This window comes from Anolis sagrei, chromosome 3 (assembly GCF_037176765.1).
Source record: "Anolis sagrei isolate rAnoSag1 chromosome 3, rAnoSag1.mat, whole genome shotgun sequence".
In the NCBI taxonomy this organism is placed as follows: Eukaryota; Metazoa; Chordata; class Lepidosauria; order Squamata; family Dactyloidae; genus Anolis; species Anolis sagrei.
In genome coordinates this window covers 99881199-99893206 of record NC_090023.1, presented here as the reverse complement: position 1 = coordinate 99893206, position 12008 = coordinate 99881199, and the positions used below count along the sequence as shown (strand labels likewise).

Sequence of the window (12008 nt, the reverse complement as noted above, 5' to 3'; positions counted from 1 at the left end):
TTTAATATTTTTCTTCCCTGCAATGAATACAACTTGTGGGCACAAAAGAAAGAAAATAATAAGGCAAAATTCTAATGTGTGTCATGAAGGTATAGAAAAGGCAAGACCACTCGCACAATTCTGTACACAGATGCACAGTAACTTGCACAAACTATACATCTCTCCAGAGTGAGCCTGTAAACTTTTGCATCCAGGAAGATACAGATTTCTTTTTCTCATGCAAGCTTCACAAGCAAATCATAGGCGCACACACTTTTAAAAAAAAAAACACACCATGTGCATGACTTTCTCTCTTTTTGCTTTTGCTCAGAATATTCTGACCTAAGAACAGAAGAAATACAGATATGTGAAATGCCTGAAGACAAAATCTGAGTGGAGGCGAGGGGAGGGACAGAGAAAACTACTGCAGATGCTATAAAAAGACAAGAAGTCTTTGTGGAAGGAGAATTCTCTTATATAAGTTGCACACAATTGTCACAGAAAAACCACAAGACCACGGTGTAAGTAACTCCAAGAGAGGACTATGAACACTGTGGTTAAATCTACACCAACAAACTTCTTGTTTCTAAATTAGTTTGAAGCTGAAAATTAACCATTACCTACACCACATTTACCACCTCTCTGTTGACAGACTAAAAGTAAAACATGGTGCTGCTGACACAGAGTATCTGAGTAAATTTCACAGTGATTTGACATAGTAGCATCACAACAGTTGTAACAGCCAAAGAAATGCTGAACAGCTTGGCATCTGAATGAGCTGAAATACCATTTCTTTACCTGTTTCATCCCACTATGATATTCAATCAGCCTCAACCAAAATATTGGGAGTGTGCCATTTCAGAGTGCAACTGGGGAATGACATAATCAAATAGTACAAATAAAAGTAATCCCCAAGTTACAAACAAGATAGGTGTAAGTCAGAACAGGTACATTTTAAAGTCTAACTCCAGCCAAATATATATATATATATATAGAGAGAGAGAGAGAGAGAGAGAGAGAGAGAGAGAGAGAGAGAGAATGCTTTGGATAATATCTCTTTGATGCTTGATTTGCTGTCTGTGCCCCTAGTCAGAATAATAATAAGATGAGAAGCAACTGGAAAAGCTTACACCAGTGGTTCTCAACCTGGGGTCCCCAGATGTTTTGGCCTACAACTCCCAGAAATCCCAGTCTGTTCTGTCGCCGCTGGGCCTATAGCTAGTTGACTTTAGATATAGGATGTGTAACCTTTACCCAGCGGGAAGCCAGGGACCCTAGGAAAAGTTCTCAGAGGCTTCCTTTACAGAAGGAATCTTCAAGTGGCTTAAAAGGTACAACAAAGTCTTTTATTAATGAATCCAACAGGAATTGTAAAGCTTTCTTGGTAAGGTATCAGCTCTCTCAAACTTGTCCACATAACTTTCTTCAAAGGAAAATTCCCCTTTTTAACTTCTCCCAAGGCTAACTAAAATCCAACCCCCGCTGGTGTGGGCTCCTCTGCCAGGCCGAACTGCTTCTCGAAACACTGAGAGGACCTACCAGACAGGCAATGGATGTTCTTTAGAGTTGGCTGTCTTCCTGGAAACTCCCAAGGCTGTAGGGAGGAATCCCTGGAGTTCTTAGGAGACCCTTAAAGCTGTGGGAATGCTTCCCTGGTGTTCTTTCCCTGGAGCTCTTAAAGGTTGAAGCCTTTGTACAGGGAAGTAAACACATCCTATACATTGGCTAACCTTTCTGTGACTGACTGGAAAAGGCTCCCTTCCCTCCAAAAAGCAAAAAAGGGGTGGGACCAGGAATCCTAACTATAATTGGCAGGTGGCTTACCCTATGATTGCAGCCTATAACAGGAAGCCACCCTGCCGCAAAATCCCAACCCTGGGATTGCAAACAAACATTAAACACAGCAAATAAATCTGGAGCTCCTGGAACAGCTGTTCCAGAACACAGTCAGTTTACCAGCTGAAGGCCAAAAACATCTGGGGACCCCAGGTTGAGAACTACTGGCTTACATGATAAGAGGATTTAAAGATAGAACTGCAAAGACTATGGCACAAGCCAGTAAAGGGGGTTGCAGTGGTGACTGCCACACTGGGTGCAGTGTCTAAAGACCTTGGCCTGCACTTAAAAACAATCGGCGGTGACAAAATTACCATCTGTCAGCTGCAAAAGGCCACCCTACTCAGATCTGCACGCATTATTCGTCGGTACATCACACAGTCCTAGACACTTGGGAAGTGCCCGACATGTGATCAAATACAAAAAAAACAGCACAGTGATCTTGTTTGATGTACTTATCTTGTTATGTATTAAATAATAATAATAATAATAATCTTTATTTATACCCCGCTTTTCTCCCTCATGGGACCCAAAGAGTCTTACAACATATTCAGATCATGTAAACAACAATCCATATACATCGATAATAAGTATAGAAGATTTCGCCTCACTTTCTGTCCCTGTGGGAATTGGACTTTGAAAAGTTTGGTTTGTTGTAGAAACAAGGATTGGTGAGAAAACTTCAGTGAAAATACCTTTTTCCTATGATAACTCTTCCAGGAGTGAATTTTCCTTCCTAGGGGTAGATTTATCTCACTTCCTTTTGTTGCACCCCCATTCTTAACTAGGATGTAAGTCAGATGTTTGTAACTTGGGGCTGCCTATATTCTATTATGTGGAAAGCCAGTGTAGTGTAATGGTTTGAACACTGGACAATTCTGGAGACCAGGGTTTGAATCCCCCCTTGGCCATGGAAACCCACTGAGTGACCTTGAACAAGACATTCTGTTAGCCTCAGAGAAAGAAAGACAATCCTGTACTGTACAAATCTTTCCAAGAAAGCTGTAAGTCAACTCGAAAACACACCACAACAATAATTCTCTTACATGAGTTTTCACCTTCTCAAGTGGCATGCTCAAAACAACAGTTTATGATCTTTGTGTGAACTAAAGAACATGGATGGGAACAATTCCTCCAAATGTCATTTGAACTCCAATGCCCATCAACCCAGGTAATCTGGCGGATAATGAAAGAAGAAATTTTTCAATGTGTCAAGGTATCTTAGCTGAACATTTAGGGGTGCCTTTTATGCTACATATAAATTGTAAAAGCAAGCAGAAAGGTTTAATAAGAAAAATATCAGACCAAATGATGCTTTCTGTTCACATGTTCATAACTGTTGTGCCGCTGTGAGCTCGGTGGGCCATATGCAACCTGTTTAGCATGTGTGCCTCACCCTGTCTCCTTCTTTACAAACACACTTAACCATCACAAACTCTTTTTTTCAACCCCTCAAGCCAGGGAGGGACTACTTTCTAAATCTTATGGTAGGTTAACTTCAACCTCCTTTAATGTTCTCCCTGGACTTCTTAAGAGTTGACTTAAGAGAAGAAATGAGAAAACTTTAACATTCCCAAATGCTTTGGACACTAAGTCCAAGAAGTCTCTGCCAGCTTTGTCAATAGTACTAATAGGCCAACACCAATTTTCCAACTGGAAGCATGGGCAATATCAGACCATGCAAAATCTGCAAAATCTCTTCTAGTCGCTCCAAGTTGCCTCTGGGCTGGGAGGGGAGATATATAAATATAGTAAATAAATAAATAGTACCTCTTGTGCTTGCCTCTTCTGATTTGACAACCGCAACAAAGCTTTGTTGAGTTTAAACACTGTTAAACAGCATTGAAGGTGTGGTGAGGAGTGAATGCCAGGGCTATTTTTACCACCCAATATAGACAATAGAACCCCACCTCCTCCAAGGTGAACTGAACCATCTAAACTGGGCTCTACAGGCCAATGAATGTCTGTATACCTTAAACATCAGAAGAGCTGCAAGACTTTTTTTTTGTCGTATCAGGAACGACTTGAGAAACTGCAAGTTGCTTCTGGTGTGAGAGAATTGGCCGTCTGCAAGGGCCCAGGGGACGCCCGGATGATTTTGATGTTTTCATCATCCATGTGGGAGGCTTCTCTCATGTCCCCGCATGAGGAGCTGGAGATGATAGAGGGAGCTCATCCGTCTCTCCCCGGATTTGAACCTGTGACCTGTCGGTCTTCAGTTCTGCCGGCACAGGGGTTTAACCTACTGCGCCATTGGGGGCGCCTGAGAAAAAGCCACGAGAGTAAAGACAAAGATCCACCCAGAGGAAAAGTGTTCTTGCCATACATCAAGGGAACCACTGACCGCATAGGGAAACTGTTGAAGAAAAACAACCTACAAACTATCTGAAGACCCACAAAGAAAATCCAACAAATGCTACGTTCAGCAAAGGACAAGAGGGATCCTCTCACCTCTGCAGGAGTCTACCGTATACTATGCAGCTGTGGACAAGTCTACATAGGGACCACCAAATGCAGTGCCCAACCTGGGATCAAGAAATATGGAAGGCACTGCAGACTAATTCAATCTGAGAAGTCAGCCGATGAACCAACTTATTATTTGAGAACACAGAAATGCTGGACCACTCTAACAACTACCAAGTCAGGCTACACAGAGAGGCCACTCTGAAATCCACAAGCATGTGGACAATTTCAACAGAAAGAAGTAAACCATGAAAATGAATAAAATTTAGCTATTTTAAAAAACTCTAAAAGCAGGACAGTAAATAAAGAGCAACACTAAAAAAAAATCATCAGAGCCAGCTAACACCTCCCAAAAAAGGATTCCCCAAAGGCAGGAAGCAGCCAGGCTTTGAAGCTACAAGGCCATTAAATGCTAATCAAGGTGGCCAATTGCAACATTCATGCTTGCCTCAAGCAGACAAGAGTTGTTCTCCCACCCTGGACATTATTCCACAGATATATACACCTCACTTGCCTAGTTTCCAACAGACCTCTCAACTTCTAAGGATGCCTGCCACAGATGTGGGCGAAACGTCAGGAGAATGATTCTGGAACATATGGCCATACAGAGAAACATCTCTCCACTTTAGCAACACCAATCCTAATATCACTTAACTGCAATACTCTAGACTGGCTTGCACAGCCTGCACCCCTCCAAATATTTTCGACTTCGGATCCCATAATTCCTGACCATTGGACATGCTGGCTAGGGCTTCTGGGAGTTTGAGGTCCAAACATCTGAAGGGCCACAAGTTATGCAGGCCTGCTTCATACCAAAGCTAGGCAGAGTGGTCCATGGGTTACTTGCAATTCTACAACTTTTCCCAAACTTCCCAGCTCTCCATAGAATATTTGTTTAAAAAATATGATTGTTGTCTGTTACTAAAATTTGGTGCACATTGTTAAATTCAGTTCCAATCAATTCCTTTTATTTCTCATAGCCTTGTTAATTCAATTGAACTTAATTAGATTTGAGGTTGGGAGAGATTTTAAGTACCAGTATGAATGCCTATTTGTTAATAAGTAAAAAAATTTTAAGGGTTTAATGACAATTTAATTAATTCCACTCTATATTTCTTAGGCAGATATTACAATTTATTTTCAACTCCAAAAACCTCTTTTAAAACCAAAACAATGTCGAAACAGTAAACTGCGCATCCTTCAAGCATTTGGGCCCTGGACTATTTCTGTTCTAAATTAGTTTGTCCTAAGAGACAGTATATATTCCACACTTTCTAAAGCGTGTGGCTCTCTCTATCCTAAATTAATACTTAGTGTACCTGAGATTTATGGTGCCCAGATCAAATATTTCAATATAATATTATGCCAGTGTTAGTATTAAGATGGTGTTCCCTGATGGCGCAGTGAGTTAAACCATTGAGCAGCTGAACTTGCCGACTTTCAGGTTGGCAGTTCAAATCCAGGGAGCGGGGTGAGCTCCCGCTGTTAGCCCCAGCTTCTGCCAACCTATTAGTTTGAAAACATGCAAATGTGAGTAGGTCACTAGGTATCGCTTCTGAAGGAAAGTAACGGCACTCCATGCAGTCATGCTGGCCTTGGAGGTGTCTACGGACAACGCCGGCTCTTTGGCTTAGAAATGGAGATGAGCACCACCCCTCAGAGTCTGACACAACTAGACTTAATGTCAGGGGAAACCTTTACCTTTACTTAGTATTAAGATGGCAACACTTAACCAAACTGTATTTTTAAAAATGCCTACTGCTCAAATGTCTATGAGAAATAGACATATTTCTTGAAAATGAATTTTAAAAGGCTCCCTTCCGCATACCACACCAAACTGCTTAAAACTGATTAGCTGCCTTTTAATTAGCTCAGTCGCAATCCTATGCATATTTATGGAAATGAGTTCTACTGAGTACACTTAGATCTTCCTTCTAAATAATAATTTTTCGATTATATGTGGCTAAAAAGAAACATACTGCGAAGTTACTAGCACATATCCCAAATCCTTTACTGCATTAGGTCATGTTATCCAAAGATCAATGTCACCCATCTTTTCAGATCAAGTGGGGGGGGGGGGTGTATATATCTGTGGGAGAAAGAAAACTTGTGTTTGAGGCAGGTGTGAATGTTGCAACTGGCCACTTAGCATTGAATAGCCTTGCAGCTTCAAAGCCTGCCTGCTTCCTCCATGGGGGAATACTTTGTTGGGAGGTGTTATTTCCCCACGCAGGAAGCAGCCAGGCTCTGAAGCTCAAGGCTATTCAATGCTAACTGGCATTGCATGGCCTTGCAGCTCCAAAGCCTGGCTGCTTCCTGCCTGGGGGAATCCTTTGTTGGGAGGTGCTATTCCTCCAGGCAGGAAGCAGCCAGGCTTTGGAGCTCAAGGCTATTCAATGCTAACTGGCCAACTGCAACATTCACACCTGCCTCAAGCAGACAAGAGTTCTTTCCCCCACCCTGGACATTCCACAGATATAGAAACTTCACTTGCCTAGTTTCCAACAGACTTCACAACCTCTGAGGATGTGGGCAAAATGTCAGGAGAGAGTGCTTCTGGAATATATGGCCATACAGGCCAGAAAACTCACAACAATCCTAACTTCGATTTCCCCATGAAATCCACAGATCCAGAGGCTACTTGCAAGGCACATACAGTCCTACACTCATCTAAGGTTCACCCAGATTTGAGCTGCATCTATATTCTATAATCAATGCAGTTTGACACCACTTTAACTGCCAGGCCTGGAGGCTATGGGGTCCTGGGAGCTGTAGTTTAGTGAGGCACCTGCACTTTGGGACAGAGAAGGTCAAAGATTTTGTGAAAATCCTCTAGCTTTGAGCCCTGGCTGCTGAAGGGGTATCAAACCGCGTTAATTCTACCGTGTGGCCTCAGGCAGACACGCCCGGGTCTCCTTCCTTCCTTTCTCTGAGGCGCCCGCTGGAGGGAAGTTGGAGTCTCAAGGCCCGCCCGCCCGGCCTCCCTCCTCCGTTTAGGCCGCAGCTGGGCAAGCCTTCCCTTTTCCCCGGCCTCCGACCCGACCCCACGCCTGCACAGCCAGGCGCCCAACCCCGTCCTCACAGGCCCCAGCCCGGAACAGCAGGCGGGCGCCAAGCGGGAGAAGAAGGGTCCTCTCACCCAGCAGCCGCCTCCTCGCCAGGCCCGGCGCCCGCCTTCCTCTCCCTCTCCCTCTCTCTCTCCGCGGGTCCAGGCTCCACTCCTTCGCGGGCCGAAGAAGAGGAGGAGGAGGAAGCGGAGGGGGTCTGCTCTCCTTGGCCCGGGCCACTTCCCTTGCCTCGCAGGCCCGCCGCGCACGAAGCTGGGAGTTTCCTGTCTGAGTCACTCCAAACAGACTCGCCAGGAAACACCCTTCCTCCTTCCCAACTCCAGCTCCTCCTCCTCCGTCCCAAACTCCTGCCCAGCCTCCTCAAGGAAGGAAGGAGGGAGGGAGGGAGAAGGGAAGGAAGTGAATGAGAGGAAGGGCAGAAGGGTGAGAGAGGGAAAGGGAGGAAAGAAGTGAGGAGGAAGAACGGAAGAGGGAGAGAGAGAAAGAAAGAAAGGGAAGAAGGGGAGAGGGGGGAAGAAAGGAAAGAAGTGAGGAGAAAGAACCAAAGAAAGGGAGGGAGATAAAGAAGGCGGGGACGAAGGAAAGAAGTGAGGAGAAAGAACCGAAGGGAGGGAGAGAAAGAAGAAGAAAGTGAAGAAGGAAAGAAGGGAGGGAGAGAAAGAAGAAGAAAGTGAAGAAGGAAAGAAGGGAGGAGAAAAGAACTCAAGGGAGAGAGGAAAAAAGAGAAGAAGAAAGGGAAGAAGAGGAGAGGAAGGAAAGAAATGAAGAGAAAGAACCGAAGGATGGGAGTGAGAGAAAGAAGAAAAGGAGGAAGGGGAGAGGAAGGAAGGAAAGAAAGAATGAAGGAGAAAGAACTGGAGGGAGGATAGAAGGGAGGAAGGGGAGAAGAAGCAAGGGAGGAAAGGTGGTGAAAGAACTGAAGGGAGGGAGGGAGAAGGAAGGGAGAAAGGGGGGAGGAAAGAAATCAGGAGAAAGAACTGAAAGAAGGAAAGGAGGGAGAGAAAGAAGAAAGGTAGAGAGGGGAGAGGAAGTAAGGAGAAAGAATTTAAGGGGAGATGGAAGGAAGGAAGGGGCGAGAAAAAGGAAAGAATGAAGAGAAAGAACCGAAAGGAGATAGAAAGGACAGAAGGGAGGAAAGAGAGAGAAAAATAACGAAGGGGGGGGGGACATAAGAGAGGAAAAGAACAGAAGGAAGAGAGATTAAGGAAAGAGAGAAGAAATAAAGGAAGGAAGGGGAGGAATAGACAGAAGGAATTTAGAGAGACAGTACAAGGATGGAAGAGAGAAAGGAAGGAAAAAAGTGAAGAGAAAAAAGAAGGGGGAGAGAGAAAGGACATAAGGAAGGGAAAAGGGAAGAGAGAAAGACTGAAGGAAAGCAAGAGTGGAAGGAAGATGGTAAGAAAGGAAAAGAATGAAAGGAAATGAGAGGAAAGAAGGGAAGAGACTGAAAGAGCAGAAGGGAGAAGGAGAGAAGAAATGGAAGGGAAATATTGAATGAATGGAAGGAAGGGGAAGAATGGACAGAAGAAATTGAGAAAGGACAGAATGATGAAATAGAGAAAGGAAAGAAAGAACTGAGAAGAACAGAAGAGAGATTAAAGGAAGGAAGAGAGAGGGGGTCCTTCCACACAGCCCTATATCCCAGAATATCAAGGCAGAAAATCCCACAATATCTGCTTTGAACTGGAATATATGGCAGTGTGGACTCAGATAACCCAGTTCAAAGTAGATATTGTGGGATTTTCTGCCTTGATATTCTGAATTATAGGACTGTGTGGAAGGGCCTGGAGAGAAAGGAAGAAGTGAAGAGGAAAAAAAAACCAAAGGGGGAAAGGACAGAAGAAAGGGGAAAAGGGAAGAGAGAAAGAATGAAAGGAGGAAAGCGAGAGAGGAAGGAAGAAGGGAAGCGAGAAAAGAACGAAAGGGGGGAAGTGAAGGCCCTTCCACACAGCCATATAACCCAGAATATCAAGGCAGATAACCCACAATATCTGCTTTGAACTGGGTTGTCTGAGTCCATATTGCCATATATTCCAGTTCATTGTGGATTTTATCATGTGTGTAGAAGGGGTCTCAAAGAGGAAGAAGGGAAGAAAGGAAAAGATCAGGAGAGAGGAAGGATGGGAGAGGGAAAGAGAAAAGAAATGGAAGGGTGAGAAAGGAAGAAAATGAAAGGGAGAGAGAAAAAGTGAAAAGGAGGGAGGGGGGGTAGGGAAGAGAAAGAAGAGTCAAAAGAAAGGAAGAGGTCTGCCTATTTGACTTGCCTGCCAAGGAATTCCCATCTTTTCCTTCTTAACCAGGGCATTCTCTACTAGGTTCACACCATTTTGCAGCCCGTGCATCCCGTCCCAACCAATACATCAGTATCAGCACCCCCTTTGTCTCCAAAATTGGGACCCTAAGCAGCTCAGAATTTAAGAGAATACATTTAAAAACATGTTGAAACATTAAAATAAAATCAGACTACTTACAATATCAAAACAGTTCACACCTAAATCTAAAAGGCAATCAAAATAGATCAAAGGCTCTTTTGATCCGTACAGCAGCCCCTTCCCTTCAATGGATGTACAGGACAGAATTTCAGCAGAAGGTGCCGTGGTGACAAGCAACATCAGGCGTCCATCTCTCTTTTCAGGCTGTCCGCTAGGAGAGAGTCTGGCAATTATTTCCCCAAATATACCAGGGACTGGCACTACATTTTTGTCTATTGGGTACAACTGCTTTTCTTTCCTGGAAACTGTCCAGAGATCAGCAGCCAATGAGTCAGAGCCCAACACTGCTTTGAGTAGCATTGTCTTACATAACCATTAAAGGGCCAGTGTGTCATTGTGGTTTGAGTGTTGGATTACAACCCTGGAGAATAAGGTTCGAATCCCAGTTTAACCATGAAAATCTACTTATCCAGAAAACCCTGTGGGTCTTCATCAGTCAGAAATGATGTGAAGGCACATAACAGCAAGCTCTGTCCCTTATTTCACCTGGCTACCCAAGTTCCACTATAAAGTGGAGGAATGTTGCAGGAAAAAATGCTAATTGTATGCTAATATGAAGACAATCTTGAGATCTATTTTCTGTTGCAAACAAAAGGAAAGAAGTGCCCTGTTATGATGCAAATGCCTTGAACCGGTTGGCATGAGGGACTACCCAATGTATAATAGATTGCTCTTTAAGCCTATGAACATGTTCATCATTTTTCTCCAAACGACTGAAAGTGTACATTTTTGCACTTGCATATTATTGTACGAGGGGCGTTCATTAAAGATTTCCCCTGAGCCACTTCCTGTGGACTGAGAGCAATAAAACTTGGCACAGTTATTAGTTTTTTCTCATAGGTGTCTCCCATCTTGTTAAGCAACTGTAAACACCTCGCTTGTAGAAGTTGACAGATTGCTCCAAAAGCCACATTGTGACTTTGGAAATAAGAGTCTCGTCATCTGCAAAATGCTTGCCCTTCAAAAATAAATTCATTGTTGGAAAGAGGTGGAAATCCGATGGTGTGAGGTCTAGTGAATGTGGTAGAATTTCAAAGCCACAGGAGCATGCTTCTTCCATTTGGGGTGAGAAGGGCGGGGTAGAAGTAACTGAAATAAATAAATAAATAATAAGTGCATTGTCTTGCAGAAAGTGGACGCCTTTGGTGACATGCCACATCTCTTGGTTTTGATGGCCTCCTGCAATTTCTGTAGCAGTCTCTTGGTTTTGATGGCCTCCTGCAATTTCCGCAGCAATGAAGCATAGTATGCCTCAGTGATCATGGTACCCTTTGCTACGAAATGCATCAGTACTACTCCATGCTGGTCCCAAAATACTGTGAGCATGACCTTGCTTGCTGAAAGTTGGGCACATGCCTTCTTTGGAGGCGGTGAGTCATGATGCTTCCATTGCATTGACTGGACTTTAGTCTCAGGATCATAGTAATGGATCAAGCTTTCATCCTGTGTAATCAATCTGCTAAAAAGTCCTCCTGGTTTCCATGGCACGTTGTCAAAAGAACCTGAAAGCATTCGACTCATTTCTGCTTCTGGAAAGGTGTGAGCAGCCGGGGAACCCAGCAAGCACATATCTTATAAATGTGAAGATTGTCTTGGATTATTTTTTCCATGGATCCCATACTAATGTTGACATTTTGGGCTAGGTGGAGAATGGTTATGAGGCAATTTTCCAAAATGGTGACCTTAACTTGCTGGATAGTGTGTTCATCAATAGCACAGTGGGGTTGCTCTGGAATTGGAGCTGTTTGCACCGAAGTCTGACCACACTGGAATTGACAATGCAGTTCTTTACTAGATCATATGATGGGGAATCATCACCATAAACCTCTTTCATCTCATCGAATGTCTCCTTTGGTGTGCGACATTTCAAATAAAAGAACTTGATGACTGCTCTGTATTCCACTGGATCCATTATCAAACATCACACCACTTCAGCACCTGTAAAAAAAAGACCGTTATCAGTTCTGCGTTGTAAATTGGCACGTAACCTATAGAAACTTAAATCATTATACATGTGCAGTTTCAAAGTCCTGTGATAAATATAAGCAGGTCAGGGGAAATCTTTAATGAACACCCTTCATATGCCTACCAAATCCTTGGTCTAAAGGCCCAAGAAATCTCAGAATGATTCTGGAAAAAACCAGTAAAATTTACTAAACTTTCAGCCAAA

At 43.6% G+C, this 12008-nt stretch overlaps 1 protein-coding gene and 1 long non-coding RNA gene across 2 annotated transcripts in view; one reads left to right on the top strand and one right to left on the bottom strand.

The window, feature by feature from the left end:
- The window catches only part of CYFIP1 (cytoplasmic FMR1 interacting protein 1), an 84259-nt gene extending 76542 nt beyond the window's left edge, over window positions 1-7717 (bottom strand). The window contains exon 1 of the mRNA XM_060769821.2: window positions 7418-7717. The gene's annotated coding sequence lies outside the window, so the exon portion shown is untranslated. The remainder of the gene's footprint in view (window positions 1-7417) is intronic.
- A 576-nt stretch (window positions 7718-8293) lies between these two features.
- On the top strand, window positions 8294-11726 carry LOC137096729 (uncharacterized). Its single transcript, XR_010909678.1, has 2 exons — window positions 8294-8741; window positions 10968-11726. It is a non-coding gene; the product is annotated as an uncharacterized lncRNA (long non-coding RNA).
- Window positions 11727-12008: the final 282 nt, after the last annotated feature.